The sequence below is a fragment of the Stegodyphus dumicola genome, chromosome X1 (assembly GCF_044657685.1).
Source record: "Stegodyphus dumicola isolate Sdum_Otavi_A_Nest chromosome X1, ASM4465768v1".
Taxonomy (NCBI): Eukaryota; Metazoa; Arthropoda; class Arachnida; order Araneae; family Eresidae; genus Stegodyphus; species Stegodyphus dumicola.
The window spans coordinates 255,013,422-255,031,255 of record NC_140780.1 but is presented as its reverse complement, the minus strand read 5'-3'; the positions used below and the strand labels follow the sequence as shown (position 1 = coordinate 255,031,255).

The window sequence follows — 17,834 nt, the reverse complement described above, 5'->3', positions numbered from 1 at the left end:
TTCAAAAATTAATACTTCAGTTTAGCTTAAAATTTAATGCATTTTAATTTTACCTATAATTTTCTACAAACATGATATGTAATAAATCTAAGCTTAATATTTACCATTTAGAAAGTGATACTAAAAAAAGTATTCTTAGTTATTATAAATTTCGAGATTTGCACACAAAATTGTGAAATATACATGTGACAACAGAAAACAAACTTTATGCCCTATATATATATTACAGCATGTTAATTAAGAAAGTTTATTGAATTTATAATTTTATTGTGAAACACAATGAAGCAAATAATATGCTAGCTAATTAAAATATAGAAGTAAAAATAATTTATTACTTAATTCATAAACTTTGCATAAAACTTGAAAAAAGAATTAAAAATAACACAATATAACATTTCATAAAAATTCGTTTCGGCTGCTTGGAAAAAATGGTTTTCCCTCTTTGTAAATCATATCTCCTAAATAAAGAAAAAAATTTCTTTTAAAATCATAATCATGCTCTTAAAAAGCTTATAAAAATTATTTTAATAGATATTTTAAACATATGCTTATATAACACTTTTAATCATATTTCTTTATAATATCTTAAGTAATTAAAAACAGTTTAAATTCTTTAAAAATTTGGATTACAGTGAACCGTCTCATTACGACAAGCTACCTCAGTCAATCACTTTTGAAATTTAACCAGCATTCCTCATAAAATAACTAATCAGTAAACATAACTTCTCTAGGATGCCCACTATCATTAAAGATCAAATTCTTCAGGAATCATGTATAGATAGCTTAGAGAAGGTTCATTGTACAAAAACACCCAATATGCAAATTTTTCATAAATGAAGCCATCATAGTTATTAAATATAATATACAGTTTACTTATATTCAGAATTCCTAACTTGAATAAATTTCTCGTACTGTTCTAGCATTCGAAATTCGAATTTATATTTATTACCTTAAATTTTAAAACAATATTACATATTGGTCCAAATGAATCACTGGGACTCAAACAACATTCCCCCCCCAGCTTTCTTTTTTTAGCCAAGATTCTGAAATTGTTTTAATGATTTTGGTAATGTTTGTCTTTTTTAAGGCACTCACAAAACAAGTTATCCTAAACTTTTCGTCCGCATAGTGGTCGTTTTCATCTCACTAACTGATTTGCTAGTGGATTTAGAGTGCATGGCCTATCATTGATGAAACAATAATCGTGAACAGCTTCAGGAAAATGGGGATATCTAATGCTCTTAATGCCATATTCCCACTTATTTTTACTAATCTTCTGAAAATTGAGAGGGAAAAATTAGGCGAATAATTTAATTTCCAAAGGACACAGTCACAGTAGGAATAATACATAAATAATTAGAGAAGGTGAATATGAAGCTGATATGGCAAAATTGCACAGTGAATGGCAGTTGGTATTTGTTTTCACTATCATAAATAATTTTTTGCATTAGGCTGACATAATATTCAACAGTTAGAAGAGAAAGGTTCAATGGGGCCTTTAGTGTGCAAAAGTTTGCCTTTGTTAGTATGACGAAAACAATCGGTATGTCGATAAATCCATTTTAAAATCTTGGGATGTTCATTTTCTAAATGCATTAAAAGGGGGAAAATTATGCAAATATTTTTTTAATTTTCAGAATCTGGTTCTAAAGCTGGGTGGGGTGGAATATGCAACACAATATGGTAATTTTGAAGATCATTGCTCGTGGTAGTACGAACTGAACGGTGATAACTTGCATGCTGTAGAAGACGACAACGACACAAATTGCAGTTCCAGATGCATTGAATGCTTTGAGGTCTAGGGAGTAGCTGTGGACAACAATAAGAGTGAAATTCAAGGTATAGGGTATGAAAATTATTATTATCAGATACTGAAATGTTAATATTACTAAGCATTCTTATTGGAATGTAGGTTTCTTTTAAATAATAATACTATGATAGTTACCAGTAGTTCATTAATGGATATTTTTAATTGGTTAGTATCTTACTGTAATCACATCCTTCAAAATTAAATTGATTGCTTAATTTCCCCCTCGATTTTCATACTATAATATTAGTAAAAAGGAGGGAAAAAGTCTGCAAGTAAACATAACTCCTCTTTCTCTCTCTGTATATAGGCATGTATCTTCGTGTGCAACTAAGCAAAACAAATCTGACTTTTTCTTCTTTAAAAAAATTGTGTTAATAAATAGGATTAGAATTAAGTTCATTTTAAAAGACTTATGACACATGAAATATACATGATCAAAATAAATTAGAAAAACAAGTTCAGATAAATTTTAAGCTAAATTACATGTTTAAGTTGCAATAATTAAGAATTACAAAACCAAACATCATATTCCCATTCTGCAAAGTATAAAAATTCTGCAAAACTGCAAAAATTACCAACACTTTGGCTTATTGATAACTTTCAAATTCACTCCTTTGTTTACATTTAGAATTTATAATTTTAACTTTTCACAGAAATTTGTTTTTGATTAAAAAAAAATTCACTGGCATAATTTCATTCACTTCTGCATATATTAATAGATGCAGAAGGTTTTTGTACCTTACATAATTTTAAACCTTATGTAAACTTACGTAATTAATAACAAAATCAAAACATAGATCAGAAACTGCATAACATTTAATTAATAATTACTACTAGTGTCACAAGAAATGCTATGAAATTAATTAATAAAATAAGAATGAGATAAAATATATAGAATTAATATTCCACATGTGTGAAGTTTGGAAGTTTTACTTTAAATACTTTTTTTAATTAAGTATTTTTAAAAATCACCCCTTAGAGTATGAGATCTTTTGTAATTAGAACTTGCAAAGCCACTTCGCTAGTCTTTCATAACATTGCTTTTCTTTTATTAACAAAAAATGTTGCATTCAGTTATTTATAAGATTTCCAAAAATACTGAAAGGCATAGAGTATGGGACCTTTTGTAATTAGAACTTGCAAAGCTACTTCACTAGTCTTTCATAACATTGCTTTTCTTTTATTAACAAGAAATGTTGCATTCAGTTATTTATAAGATTTCCAAAAATACTGAAAGACATTAATACTTACTTAAATTTGAAATTAATTTGGTTAAATTAAAATAATATTTAAAAAATAAATGTTCATATATACGTCTAAAAATCAGACCTTCATAATTTTCTTTTATTTGAACGATATCTGAATTCTGCATTAGTTTGGACTATTTAATCATTGGGCAATTGAATGCCAAGCTATAAGAGAACTAATGTAGTTTACAAATGAACTGAATTTTATTTCCTGCATTAACTTTCTAAGAAAGTAAAATTTTTTGCATATTTGCATCATTTGGATTGATAGAATATGGCAAATCATGCAAAGGCTATCAGCCTAAATGGAAGTATATATTCATGGACGGCTTTTGTAAGGAAAAGTAGCTTGCATTTCCATTTATTCATGTGTGTATATATATATATATATATATATATATATTTACATTGTTAAATGCTAAAATCAATGCTTCATTCAAAATTTATTATTATTTTATTTTTAATACTAACATACAGATACAGAATTGTTTTAAATTCCAATAAACAATCATAATTTATTTTTAAGAAAACTTATTTTATTATTTATATATTATATTACATTAATAAGAGAATTATTCGTCAAGAAATGTACATATTAAACTTGTATTAGCAGATTCATGCTATCCTAGTAACAAGACTATCGTACTTCAAAACTGCATTAAAACTGGGCAAAATAAAATCAACATAAATTCTACATTAAATGTTTAAAACTAAGTATGCAATGGTAGTTATATATACAATATAATAAATTTTGTCATTTATAAAACATTAATGAAATGAATATTTTTGGAAATAATGTGTAAGGATCCTAAGTTTTACTAACGTTTATTTTATTTTAAATCTTTACTATCACTTCTTATTTTCTACTTCCGGCCAGAATTAAAAGCTTTAACTTATTTATGCAAATTTTGTCTTGCTAACGCCAAGTACTTAAGTTGTGGCTTTTTGCCAAGCAAGAGACAGGAAGGAGTTATTAGAAGCAGGCCGTTTGCCATAGTAGTTTTACTCGTTTGCTGGTTGCCTTCAAGGCCAGAGGTTTAATCCTCTTGATAATTTTGAACGTATCGTAGTTTTAGCAGCTCTCTGTACTATATACGGATTTTTGTTAAATAACGGCCAATCTTGAAGTTAGGCACTTGTATATTAATCCAAAGTTAGTTTTAGTTAGAGTTTTTAGTTAGTATTTTTATATTCTTACGTTCAGACCACAAGTGGTTGGTCTCTGTATTCCGAAGTTCCGGAAATCGCTGTAAAGATAGAAAAATAAAGGGTTTCGTATACCCTTCCTGTGTGTATTGTCTACTTCACAATTTACTGAACATAGCTTTAGTAAGCTCCCTGTTCCGAGTCAGGACAGTTCATGTTTCCAAAGCAAGTAAAGAGGAACACAAGTCCTGATAGTGGCGCCCGACGAAGAAGAATAACCATGGCCGAGTTTCAAGAAGAACCTGTGGTGCCTGCAGAAGCGGCTCAGAATCCAGAAATGCCAGCTGCCGCCCTAGAAGGATTTGGTTACATCGTCCAGACCATGCGCGCATCGATGAAACCAGAAGCAACATTCAATGGAAACTCACCGGTAACCAGTTTTTTTGAAAAATTGGATGACCACTTCATGCTGTACCCAGTCCATGAATTCCAGAAAGTCACCTTAGTTACCAGCGCTTTGAGGGGCCAAGCGCTTAATTGGTTCAAATGTATAGGCAGAAGCCTCTTGGGTCAAGCGGGAAGTCCCACTTATACTTACGAAAATTTCAAGACTGCCTTAGTAAAAGCCTTCCCTGTCGTAAGAAATCGTTCCAAATTAGAAGCGGAACTCTTCAGCATATACCAGAAACGAATTGAAAATCTCTCAAGCTTTATTTTAAGAAAAATTCACGTCTTTAAACTCTTGTATGGAAGCCGCCCGGATCCTGAGATAATCCAAGTGGTTTTGCCGAGGTTACTTCCCCAAGTACGAGACTTTATTGAATTAAGGAATCCGACTACACTGGAAAAGTTATTTGAGCTAGCAATCCAGTTTGAAAGTAGAAGAACGGCGGACATTGAACGAAGACGCCAGTATGAGCAACGAAGCCAATTTGGTGCGCCAAGACCACAGCAAAGGCAAGAACACGGCTACGGAAGCAAATCGAATCAGTGGGCAAGGAAACCTGAGTATCCAAAAACAACCGGCGAACGTCGACAGTTCAATAGTAAGCCAGAAAAAAAGTCTGAAGGCCAGCGGAAAAAGAAGGAAGGCATGGAAAGGAAGAAACAAAATTTAAACTAAAACGGATTTCTGCAGACGGGAGGGTGCGGAAATCCGAAGGCCAAGAAAACTTCTCTTCCTTCAAGTTAAATACAGTTATTGTGAAAAATTTGACTCTTCCAAAGATTGAAGTTCTGGTGAACAACATCCCAGCCACCGCACTTCTGGATACAGGCGCGCAGTGTTCCTGTGTGGCAGAAGATTTTTTTAGGAAGTATTTCCGTAGATACCGCATATATAATTCGGATAATACGATACAAGTGGTAAGTGAATTTGCTTCATTATTTAGTGATATCCCCGGATTTACTCAAGTTACTAACCATAGTATCGACACCGGAGATTCACTGCCAGCTCTCCACAAACCATATCGGTATGATAAGAATAAAGAAAAAATTATAGAGTGGCACATTCGAGATATGTTACGTAAAAAGATCATAACGCCAATCTCAAGTAGTTATGCTAGCCCGGTTGTGTTATGTAAGAAATAATGACTATGCGGTAACACATCCGAAAAGGTGGCGTTTTGCAATTGACTATCGTAAATTAAACTCCATGACTAAATATCCGGTATATCCGTTACCTATTATCAAAGAAATTCTAAGGAACATAACTTCTACCAAATATATGACTACGTTAGACTTAACGACTGGTTATTTTCAAATAGGGATTAAACCGGAAGATGTGCCTAAGACTGCTTTTATAACCAAGTCTGGCACTTATGCATTCTTGCGTATGTCGTTTGTCCTTTCAGGGGCACCGGCAACATTTCAGCGATGTATGGACACTGTGCTAAGGTCTGTTCTAGGAAAGACCACATTTATCTATTTAGACGATATCATTATTACTAGTGATAATCTGGACCAACATGTACAGGATTTAAGACAGGTGTTTTCATTATTAAATGAGGCCGGTCTAAAATTAATGTCGAAAAGTGCAAATTTGCAGCCCCTGAATTAAAATACTTAGGTTACAAAATATCTCAAAAAGGAATCGAGACGGACGAATCAAAAATAATCGCTGTGCAAAAGTATCCGCCGCCAAATACGGCGAAGAAGCTCTCTTCTTTTCTAGGACTTTGTTCATATTATAGGTCCTTTATAAAAGATTTTGCAGCTATTGCTGAACCATTGTTAAAATTAAAAAGGAAAAAGGCAAGATTCTTGTGGACGGCCGAAGCCAATAGTGCTTTCGAAAAATTAAAGCAAGCATTAACGTTTTGAAAATTGTTTTGAATTTCCTGAAAACGATGAGAATTTAGAAATTTCAGCGGATGCTTCGGATTATGCGGTAGGAGCGGTACTGTCGCAAAATCAGCAACCCCGTGGCATTTTTTAGTAGAACTTTAAATCAAACACAAAGAAATTATTCCGCGACTGAGAGAGAGGCATTTGCAATTCTGTTAGCAGTGCAAAAGTTCCGAGTCTATTTTGGAAAGGCGCCAATAACAGTGTATTCTGATCATGCGGCGGTAACTAGATTGTACTCAGGGAAAAACTTATCCCCAAGGTTAATAAGATGGGCACTCAAGTAACAAGAGTATAATCTGGTAATCAAGCACACCCCCGGAAAGGAAAATATCGTAGCAGATGCCCTATCCAGAATAAAAATAGATGAAGAAGGTAAAGGTGGCAATGCTCACAGCATGTACGATACATTCCCGAGAAACTGTAATAACCGAACTGGGTAAGGATCCTGAATTTAAAAACATTTATGAGTATTTAAAGGATCCTAAAAATTTTAGCCACGAAGATATTGTGGCGATAAGAAATAGGGCGGCCCATTACGAACTAATGGATGGTCTATTATTTTATACAAGAACTACGAATTCCAACAACGAATTTCGACCTGTTATCCCAGCTAGTCTTAGATTAAATATACTGCAGGAGTTACACGACTCCCCTTTAGCTTCTCATGCTGGTATTCGAAAAACCATCCAACGCGTACGCGGAGCAGTTTATTTTCCTGAGCTGCAAAAGTTAACAAGGGCGTATGTCCAGTCCTGCCCAACATGTCAAGCAGTTAATTATATTAATTTTCGCCCGGCCGGGTTTCTAAATAGCATTAAATCCGAATTTCCAAATGAAATAATTGGCATCGATTTATTGGGCCCTTTCCCAAAAAGTCAGTTAAATAAAAGTCGGTATCTCCTTGTTATGGTTGATCATTTTAGTAAGTGGACCGAAATTGTTCCCTTAAAACGAGCCTCCGCGAAATTAGTTACTGATTCTATTTTAAATAAATATATTTTAAAATACGGGGCGCCCATAAAAGTTATATCGGATAACGGTCCTCAATTTGTAAGTAATATATTTGAAGACATGTGCCAAAAACTGGGCATACGTCATTTAAAAATGGTCCCGTATCGGCCGCAATCAAATATAGCGGAACGGGTCAATAGAAATATAGTGAAAATTATCCGTAGTTATGTTAAAAATTTTCATAAAAGCTGGGATAACTATGTCAATGAATTAGCTTTCGCCCTTAGGACCGCAAAACATGATACGACGGGCAAAACTCCTGCTGAGTTATTTTTAGGCAGAAAGATTATAACGCCGTTAGATAAATTATTTTATGTTCAACAAAGAGCCCCAGAATTTAAAATGGGCGATATAAAAAAGTTAATTAAAGAAGCAAAAAAGAACACTGAAGTAGCACAAAGAAAACAGAAGCTCTATTACGATATGAAACGACGGGGAGTAACTTATAAAGTAGGGGATGAGGTGTTAAAAATTAAGCATTCACTTTCTTCAGCACCAGAAGATAAAACTGCCAAATTTTATCCACGATTTGAAGGACCATATGTCATAGAAGAAATAACTCAGGCTGTAGTGGTGTTAAAAGCCAGGAATGGTGATACCTGCACCGCAAACGTTGACCAGATAAAACTATTTTATAATCGTAATAAAATGCCAATATTTCAAAATCTTTTGCAGGATCCGGCACGGCAGGCACAATCTCCAGAGGTGGAACAACGACAATCACAAGGGCAAGCCATGAGTAGACAGGAGCAATTGAAAAGAAAGTTCCCCCGTTGGAAAACTGAAGGTAACAAGAAAAAGAAGCCGTTCCACCGACCAGAAGAGAGGGCACGACCACCCCCAGAATGAAGAAGGGAGAAGTACGACTAATGCAAAGAGAGCCAGGAGAAATGACAGCAACTATAACACGACTCCAAAACGGAAGATCTACCCATCGGATAGGAGTCTACGCAGCAAATGTCGACGAATTGATGAAGGAAGACCAGCTGCAGATACAAAGAAGCAAGAAAAATTTGAACAGCCAGCAACGAGATCCAGGCAACAACGAGAGACAGTTGTCCCGGTTCCGCCAAGACCAGCTGCCATCAAACGGCCGAGACCACAGGCAGAGGCTAAAAAGAAGGTCTTCAAGGGTGACCGAACTGGAAGGAAAAGAAAGCTCATGGAGGAAGGAACTGAAGGACGAACCCGCACAAGACGGAAGATCAACCAGACTGTATTCTTCGCTACTTTCCAGGACTGGGCAGAAAAAAGGATGTCTGAATATCACAAAGATAAGTAAAACTTTATGTTACTTTGAAACCTTAAGTTAATTTTTCATTCTTACTGCAAGTGGCAGAATTCAAGAAGTTTTACCTCATGTGAGGCCTACCTTTATCGCCAAAAAGGCGAGAAATGAGTTGTTACCTATTTTGGTATTATGTTTTTCAATTACTCGCGAGTAAAGCTAAAATTAATGTATAATAGGAATGTGTAAATACTTGAATATTGTAAAAGCATTGATAATCTTTGAGAAAGGTACCTTAAGAAAATTGTAAAAATTATTGTATAAAATTTTATTTAAAAGATTCTGGCAAGAAAGAAGTTTTAATCTGAAAGACTTTTGAAATGTAGTATTTCAATGTAGAAGAATTGGCACTTGCTTGGAAAAGAATAGAAGTTAACAATGTACTACTAATGTATGTTTTAAAATGCGTAAAATTAACGGAATGTTAATATGTCCTTATATACAATATAGACTGTTATCTTAAAAGTAAGAAATACTGTGATATGTTAAAAGTGAAAGTAATGCCAAAAATTTTAACTTATTCGTGTGACTGTAAAAAGAGCAAATTATTGTGAATATGTGTTAAAGGTTGAATGAATGTAGTTAGGCTCTCTGTCGCTACACTTCAGAGTTAGCCACTTTTCAGAATAGTACCTCAGGGTTTAGAGATGAATATAAGGTGTGTTCTCAGGTCTTTCAGGTTCTTATGTCGAATTTTAACACGTTAGTGTTTTGATTGCAGGCGGTAGTGTTGAACACTGGTACATAAACACGCACGTGTTTGGTTTTTTTCTTTACAACACATGTCAGAGAGCACGGGGAGATAATTAAATAACGTCATGAATGAAATAAGAATGTTAAAAGAGAAATATGAGTATTCATGTTACTTGCCATTTAATTGTGTAACATTTCATTAAACTAACTTTCCTTCCAGATCTCTGGAAAGAACCAGATTTCAACTAAGAAACTCCTGTTTATAGATGCAGTACAGATGAAAAATCTTGTCCATGGAGTTGACAATGTAAAAACGACTTTTTTTTTAATTTCTAGTTTCTAGTGAGAAATGTTTGTAAAAGATTGGCCTCGCGTTAGTTTCTAGAGCTAAAAGTTTTCAACAAGGTCGTTTTAGACCTCAGTTTCAAACTAATTAACTCTGGCGGGAAGTATGTAAGGATCCTAAGTTTTACTAACGTTTATTTTATTTTAAATCTTTACTATCACTTCTTATTTTCTACTTCCGGCCAGAATTAAAAGCTTTAACTTATTTATGCAAATTTTGTCTTGCTAACGCCAAGTACTTAAGTTGTGGCTTTTTGCCAAGCAAGAGACAGGAAGGAGTTATTAGAAGCAGGCCGCTTGCCATAGTAGTTTTACTCGTTTGCTGGTTGCCTTCAAGGCCAGAGGTTTAATCCTCTTGATAATTTTGAACGTATCGTAGTTTTAGCAGCTCTCTGTACTACATACGGATTTTTGTTAAATAACGGCCAATCTTGAAGTTAGGCACTTGTATATTAATCCAAAGTTAGTTTTAGTTAGAGTTTTTAGTTAGTATTTTTATATTCTTACGTTCAGACCACAAGTGGTTGGTCTCTGAATTCCGAAGTTCCGGAAATCGCTGTAAAGATAGAAAAATAAAGGGTTTCGTATACCCTTCCTGTGTGTATTGACTACTTCACAATTTACTGAACATAGCTTTAGTAAGCTCCCTGTTCCGAGTCAGGACAGTTCATGTTTCCAAAGCAAGTAAAGAGGAACACAAGTCCTGATAAATGTACAAAATTTTAGTTTTAGTTTATAACCAGTTTAACGAATTTTTAGAAAAATATTTTAGGCTATTTCCATCTTTCCCGTATTGATATTGGTATATTAAAATATATGGAATAATTAAATTGCATCTAGTTAGTAAAACAAAACATTACGAAACGTGACATATTTTTAATCAATATAAAATAAAAAAATAATACTGCGACATATTTTTAATCAATATAAAATAAAAAAATAATATTATTACACTAAAGAATAAACGAGATTCTCGTAAGACCGCGTTGTTTAAGTTTTTGTAATTTTACTTCATAACACATCTCGTACATAAACATATTAGACTGAACTATAAACCATTTATAATTAATCAGGTAATCCTAAAAAAAGAATAAGCTAAACCTAGTAAGCAAAAAATGTACATAATACATTCAGAATTCTAAATGTTTACATAAACGTTCTTCGCAAGGCCTGCCGGGAAAAAGATGTCAAACGTTCTTTGGTCAGACGATTGCAAACGAACGCTAACATGATTAATTTTCAATCAAAATCGTAAAAACAACCTTGTGTTTAGCGTAAGTATAATGAAACACTCAATCGATTTCGAGGGCAGCTAAAGGTCCCTCCTCATCAGGAGAAAGAAATACCTAGAAAGAAGAAAATAAAGAAGAATGAGTCTCAGAAACACGTGGTCCTTATCAGCACTGCACGTGGTTATAACTGGATTTTTAATCAGAGTTGCACTGGCCGCCTACTTTTACTGAGCCAGGCTATCTGATCAAGCATAAAGAACAAGAAAAATTAGAGAAGTTAAAATAGGGAGCGAGGGGCAAATGCACCTTCACGCTCAAAATCTGAACTTTAAATAATTCATGATTAATTTTGTTTTCAACAACCACATTACCGTTTTAATTAAATACCACAACAGTGTTTAAATTTTGGAATAATTAGTTATAAATAATAATACGGTCAATTTAAGGCGTAATTTATCGGATGCACAATGACAAAATACTACTATTAGATCTGCAGTTGGAATAAATATTTTGCACTCTTTTAACTCATTACACTACGAACACTTATATTAATTAATCGCAAATCATGACAGGGAATGGGTTAAACGTTAAAATACTTACTCATTAATCATAACTCAATACATATAACAGCGCAAAGTGCATGAGAATAATCTGCATAAAATGAATAAAAAATATTTCAAACAGTAATTGTAAACATTTTCTTACTTACCAGCGCTAAAAAACCAACAGGCATTCAGCCACGTTTTTTTCTGCGAGTAGCTTTCAAACATTTTTCTCCTGATTGGCTAATCTCCAGTCAGTCACGTGATTCTTCCGCGCGGCTTCTAAAACATTATCTGTAATGTTACAGGCGAATCAGCTGTACCCGCCACAGTTTGCTTTCAAACTGTTACCATTACAGGAAATTCTTGTGTAACTTTTCGATTTCTGTAACTTTACAAAACTTTTGCCTGTAAAGAACGACCTCCTTTTTTTTTTTTTTTTTTACAGTGTGGTGCGATGAGGCGGTTGCAACTGCTCATGTCTGTCAGTCGTTCCCTTCTGCATCCACTGATTCCATAGTCACATGACTGTTGCTTCGCTACGTTCGATACGGTGATCGATTTCCCGCAAGCAAAATTCAGCATCATGTAGGGCAATGGCGATCAGTTTTTGCAGATTCAAGTGTCAACTTAAATTTTTCTTTCAGTCACGGGCCACTCATGTTATATGAATCAACTATTCAGAATATATCCTGGCATATTAAACATCGGTTGTTTCTAGGCTCTTCTCGCCAACAGTTTCAGATCATCTTTCTAAAAGTCTGCAGATAGAACAACACTGAGATCACAGTTAAATTAACAAGAAAACTGTGAACGCGCACATGAAGAAAGGTTTCTCTAGAGTCAGTTTTCTGTGCTCCTGAAATATAAGCCCCGAAGATAATTCCAAGATAGTTCAAAGTATGATATTTCGAAAATTCGCTTCGAATAATAACGATTTATTTATTTATTTATTTATTTATTTATTTGGTCTAATCGCAAGGCACAGAAAATAACTCAAGGGCCAACAGCTAGTTGTCACTGATATAAGCAATCAGTAAACGCATTCGGGTTCAGTATTCGATTCGTTTTACACTGCAGGAGTAGGTGTTGAAATAAGATTTATTGCTGAAATCGGAGAGAAACTTATTCTTAAAGGTGTGTTCACGGTTTAACTGTACAAGCAATCTTAATGTTAATCCGTAAGTTTCTCAAAAATGAGTCATCTGTGGCTCAGTTTTATATATAACTACAATGATTCTTTAAAATTTGCCATACATGCCAAAGTTTTTCTTTTTAACGTTCTTTGAAAAAGAAAGAAATAAGCATCAGCATTTTTCTATAGTCTATCCCAGCGATTCTCAACCGGTGGTACGCAAGAGAAAAATAGGTGGTACGCAAAGAAACAAAGCATTTTTAATAACTAAATTTAAAAATCTCCTGGGAAAAAAAAGAACAATTGGTAAAAATTTCCTGTGATCGAACTCTAACTAAAGATTTCAAAAATAACACACTTGTTAACTTTTGGCTGAACTGGGAAAAGAATTTAAAGGCATTTCAAATAAAGCTATTAAACTTTAATTGACTTTTTGAATACTTTATTTGTGTGAACAAGGATTTTCTTCCATGTTATATTTTAAAAATAAATACAGAACAAAATTAAAAGTGGATCCTAATTTACTATTAAAACTAAGTGAAATTAAGACATAAGGAAACTGATCTATCTGAACCGGAAAAAGAATTTAAAGGCATTTCAAATAAAGCTATCAAATTTTTATTGACTTTTCGCACAATCTATTTGTGTGAACAAGGATTTTCTTCCATGTTATATTTTTAAAATAAATACAGAACAAAATTAAAAGTGGATCCTAATCTACGGTTAAAGCTAAGTGAAATTAAGACCAGACATAAAGAAATTTATCTATCTTAAACTGGTCCAAATTTCACACTAAATTTTAAAATTAAAGTATTATAACTTAAATTTTGATAATTAAAATGGTAACTAATTTTTAATCTAAGATATTTTTTAAAAAGTGTCTATCTGCATATTCAATTCAAAAGCCAATGTTATGAAAATGACAATATATAGTATAATATATTCAGGAGCAGGAATTTTTATTGCGTAGAGCTGCTGATCCATAATGACTAGGAAATTGGAGGCGAATGCAGATTAAATCTTCAGTTTAATTTTCAGCAACATGCTACGGCTACACACAAGTCGGCACATTAAATGTGACTGTTCCAAAAGGCTTACATTTTTGATAACTTTGAAGCAAGAAAACAGCAGCAGCAGCAGACAGCAGTCCAGCTAAGACAAAGCGTAGAAAGCAAGTGCATAATGTTCAGGATGAAATCTGAAGTCAAACTGAGTTAGGTTTGGTTCTCAAAGCATTTTGATTGGATAGTTAATATTGCTCTAAAATTATTATTGGCTGCTTGAGTTTTAGTTCAATTTACATCACCAGAATTACGTAAGAGTCATATGACATAAATTTTTCTCGAAATGACGCAGTGCAAATAAATGTTGCTATTTTTAGAATAGAGAACGGAAATTAATTTACGCTGCTAATTTAATTTTTTTACATATTCTTTATTTTCTTACATATATACTAATATTTCTATTGAGAAATTGAAAAACAATCAATATAAAATGTAATGGTGGTACTAAAGTTTTTCAATTTTTGTTTAGATGAAGTCAAACGTTAGTCAAAAGGTTGAGAACCGCTGCTCTATCCCAGGGATCAGCAACCTGCGACTTGCGAGCCACATGCGACTCTTTGGATGTGAAGCTGCGGCTCTTTAGTTTTTTATACGCAAATATTATTTATTTTATCAAAAAAAAAATTAAAAATCATTCTGAATCGATTAACGATTATTAGGCACCGATTCTATCTCTCAGCCACTTATACTGTCCGACCACGTATTTCAGATTTATGTAAACATCCAGTTTGCGGCGGAAGTGGGCATATCTATCAGTGATGTAGGGGTGAGTGCAGTATTGTAAGAAAAGCCTTAACCCCCCCCCGACCTCCGAGAGGAAAAAATAGCCGCGTTTTTCACCCAACACCCCTTCGATTACAGTTTCACCGCAAGCATGGCATCTGCCAAAGAAAAAAAAAAAAAAAAAAAAAAAGGAGAACTGAAGAAGAGCATCGAGAATTCAATCGGGATTGGATAGAATCGTTCGCTTTCATATGCAACTCAGATGGCCTTCCGACCTGTCTCATTTGCCACGAAAAACTCGCACACAATAAAGAATAATAATTTAAGAAATCAAATTTAGAGAGACACTTCACTAAAAAACATACTCGGTTTGCTAGTAAATATCCAGCCGGCGAAGAACGAAAAAAAGCTGTCGACGAGTTCCAAAAACAAAAACAGCAATCATGTTCCATGTTAAGTAACTGGACGCAATTTACAAGTAATGTTAATCTGGCAAGCTTCGCGGTATCACTAGAAATTGCATAAGCAGGCAAACCATTCACAAATGGTGAGTATGTCAAAGATTGCTTCATACGTGCATCTGAAGAACTGTTTCGTGATTTCTAAAACAAACCAGAAATCTTGAAAAAAAAAATCAAAGATTTGCCACTTTTCTCTAAAACAGTACAAGATAGAATAGCTAAAATGTCTTCAAATGTAACATATTTGCAGGTGGAAGATATTCAACTTTCTTCTGCCTTATAACTTGCTATAGATGAGTCTTGCGACATAAAAGACACGGCACAAGAGGATTGCAACCGCTCTCGGAAGAAACTAGAGGGGAAGATATAGCGAATGCCGTGCAAAAATGCCTTGAAGACAATAAGATCGATTTAAATAAAATATCAACTGATGGAGCCAGAAGTATGACAGGAAAAAATAAAGGGACAACGACGATTCTTCAGAGCCAAATAAACCACGAAATTCTTACGTTTCACTGCATAATACACCAAGAAGCGCTTTGTGCCCAAACATTTCCGGCCGAAATAGTTTAGCTCATGAATTTGGTAATCAAGATTGTTAACAGCATCTTGTCAAAAGCACTCTACTATCGTGAGTTTAAAGAATTCTTAAACGAAATGGAGACTCAGTATTCCGACCTCCTTCTTCACAATAAAGTGCGATGGCTTTTCAAAGGTACATGTTGAAACGTTTTGCTTTGTGCTTGAATGAAATAAATACATTTCTAAATGAAAAAGGCATTAATCACCCTGAATTAGAGAACGAAAAATGGTTGCAAAAATTTTACTTTATGGAGGATATCACAGCGAAATTAAATGAGTTGAATCTAAAACTGCAAGGAAAGGGAAACCCAGCCTATGTTTTGGTAGAAGAATTGGTTTGTTTTGAAGAAAAATTAATTATTTTTGCAGAAGATATTCAGAGCGGTAAATTACTTCACTTTCAATTTCTAAAGCAATATCGCGATAAAACCAGCGCCACTGTTGACACGAATTACTTCAGCACAGTTATAAAAAAAAAATTAAAGATGAATTTGCTGACAAATTTGAGAATTTAAAACCACTCTAGCATTCATAGTAAATGCTCTCACCACAGTCAGTCACGAAATCCATATTGAGCCATTTGGAATTGATACTGGATCTCTAGAAATGCAATTGATCGATTTAAAAAGTAAAGCTTTGTGGAGTGAAAAATTTACAGAGTTGAAAACAAGTTGGAAGAGTTGAAGGTCAAGAAATGTATGTACGTAAAGCAACAAAAGTGGATAGCTTTAAAAGAAATGCCGCTAGTTGAGGCACTTATATTCGACGCATAGAATAGTCTTCCAGATTGCTACAGTGAGGTAAAGATGTTGGCATTTGGAGTGCTGACTATCTTTGGATCGACATATTCGTGCGAGCGAGCGTTCTCTTACATGAATATAATTAAAAGTAAAGTAAGAAGCCAACTCCCAAATAAAAATTTAGAGTCGTGTTTGAAACCAAAAACAACAAGTTATGAGCCAAATTTATCCAAACTTTCTAAAACCATGCAAAGCCAACGCTCCCATTGAATTTGTCTGTTCAGATGTATGTTATTATTATTATTTTTTTAATTTTAAGTACAAGTTATATTGTTTAGTAAAGTTTAAATTTTCTACTTGAATAACCATGAAAAGCCATCGCTTCCATTGAATTTGTTTGCTCAATTGTTTGTTATTGAAGTACAAGTTAGTGTTGTAAGTAAATGTTTGTTTTAGTTTTTTACTTAAATAATTATCTAATAATGCTATATATATATTATCTAATTTGTTGTGAAAAACACTATTTATATATGAATAAATAGCTATTTTTTCGTATGAATAAAGAGATACTTTTTCTTATGAAAAAATAGATATTTTTCTTCTGAATAAATAGATTAATTTTTTTTTAAATCAAAAAAATTTATTTATGCGAGTACTATTTATTGTTGGCTAGAAAAAATTTTGTGGCTCTTTAAAAACATTGAAATTTTGTAAATTGTAATTTTTGACTCTTTCGACTCGAAAAGTTGCCGATCACTGAGTTAGTAGAAAGCATGGTCAATGACAGCTAAAAAGCAACAACTGCTTCCGACGACAGTTTCCTGTCGCCGACTCTCCGACGAAGAAACCGTAACTCGGTTACAAAAATATTAGTTTTCAGGCAGTCACAGAAGCTCGAATCAACCGCTTTACTGACACAAGAAAGCTTCATGACGTTGGTAATGTCTCAATTACTTCATCTTTGAAAGGAGAACGAAATAATATTTTTTTTAATGACTGTTTTTCACTTCTGCTATATTTCAGCCGCCTTCTTAGCATGCCTTTGTTTTGTAGTGGTCAGCACGCTCGGCACGTATTCGAGATGCCCGTGGTTCGAGTCCTGGCGAAGGCGTTGCTCATTTTTCATCTTTCCTGCTTCCAAAAATATCCTAATGTCTCTACACTGCAAACAAGATACATAATTTTGTTCTTATAAATTTAGAAATTACATCTAACCATCCAATTATATTTAATTTAATTATCTACGCTAATTTCACCCAGTTCTGCTTTGTTTCATCATTTCCAAATGGACAACGAAAGAATATTAAATTTGGCAATCATGTTCAGAAAGCTCGGGAAAATTAAGAAAGAAATCTTTCATAAATTTAAAAATTTCACAGTGATACTTATGAATTTGCATTTAATAAAGCACTGATTCTTTAATGTGAAGTCTTTGCCGTCATCCAGCGAATGACAAAATGATTTCA

General features: G+C 33.6%; 1 protein-coding gene across 5 annotated transcripts in view; it reads right to left on the bottom strand.

The window, feature by feature from the left end:
- The window catches only part of atl (atlastin GTPase), a 254,971-nt gene that overhangs the window by 190,853 nt on the left and 46,284 nt on the right, over nucleotides 1–17,834 (bottom strand). Inside the window, exon 1 of one of the 5 annotated variants that reach the window (XM_085807532.1) lies at nucleotides 336–458. The exons of the other annotated variants lie outside the window; for them this stretch is intronic. The gene's annotated coding sequence lies outside the window, so the exon portion shown is untranslated. Of the gene's footprint in view, nucleotides 1–335; nucleotides 459–17,834 lie in introns of those variants that run through there. 5 annotated transcript variants of the gene reach the window in all.